The sequence below is a fragment of the Phyllostomus hastatus genome, unplaced genomic scaffold, assembly GCF_019186645.2.
Source record: "Phyllostomus hastatus isolate PE091 unplaced genomic scaffold, TTU_PhHast_1.1 phas_contig_41, whole genome shotgun sequence".
Classification (NCBI taxonomy): Eukaryota; Metazoa; Chordata; class Mammalia; order Chiroptera; family Phyllostomidae; genus Phyllostomus; species Phyllostomus hastatus.
The window spans coordinates 4,864,362-4,865,542 of NW_025333876.1; the positions used below are offsets into that span (position 1 = coordinate 4,864,362).

General features: G+C 50.7%; 1 non-coding gene across 1 annotated transcript; it reads right to left on the bottom strand.

Moving 5' to 3' along the window:
- Positions 1-285: 285 nt before the first annotated feature.
- On the bottom strand, positions 286-359 carry TRNAN-GUU. Its single transcript has one exon. It is a non-coding gene; the product is annotated as a tRNA-Asn (tRNA).
- Positions 360-1,181: the final 822 nt, after the last annotated feature.

Consider the following 1,181-nt stretch of genomic DNA (forward strand, 5'->3'; position numbering starts at 1 on the left):
GATTTTCAGAGAAGCCGGTGGCATTTAATCACTCATCAATGGGCAAATGGTTCTGTATCATTTACAATGACTGCTGTTGGTGAACAGCCCTGGGTAGGTTTCCTAAATCTGCGTGCTAATTTCCCCTGGATGCACTGCAGGAATAGAACAAATGTGCCAAGTGCCACCACTGCAGAGATGGATCCAGTCCCTCTGTCTTTGGATACCCGGCAGCGTCTTACTTCTATTCGATCAAAATTCTCCGCGTGGCCTCGTTAAAACTCTGTTCCAGGAAAAGCAACAGCTCGTCCCTGGGTGGGCTCGAACCACCAACCTTTCGGTTAACAGCCGAACGCGCTAACCGATTGCGCCACAGAGACTGAGCTGTCCAGCTTCTGCTGCTATGGGTACAGATTCCCGTGGCCACACCTCTCTAGCCGCCCGGGGCGTTGCCTCGCCAGCCTGCGGAAGAGTGTGCGGAGGCCGAGGGCGGAGAAGCGGACTGCGGGCGGGTGCGTGGACACCAAATTGCCGGTGCCTTTGGGACAGGAGCAGCCCACTGTGCCCGCCCCATGAGGGGGGCCACTTCCGGCTACAGGTTTCCCTTTGGAGGCGGGCCACTAGGCTCAGTGGGCTGCTCCTGTATGCTCCTCGCACTGCTACAGGGGGTTGCCCCTCCACTCTGTGACTCCACTGAGTTCGACATGCGAGGGACCCTCCTCTTCTCCGAAGTCCTTGACCATGCCCCCAACCCCCGTCCTAGTTCCTTTTCTCACCATTTTAATCCAGTTTTTAAAGCCCGCATTTCAGAGTATTAAATACATTCACAATGATGTAAATGTATTTAACCATCACCATCCACCCCCAGAACTTTTTCATCTTCCTAAACTGAAATTCTGTCCCTATCTTACAACAGCTCCCCATTTCCCTTCCCAGACCCTGGTACCCATCATTCTACTTTCTGCCACTACGAATTGGACCACTCTAGGTACTTCATATAAGTGGAATCATACCAAATCTGTCCTTTTGTAACTATTTTGTTTCACTGGGCATAATGTCCTCAAAGTTCATCCATGTTGTAGCATGTGTCCAAATTTCCTTTCTTTTTAAGGCTGAATCATATCCCATTGCATGGATGGACTACATTTTCTTTACCCATTAATCTATCTGTGCATGGACACTTGGGTTGCTTCTGCCTTTGG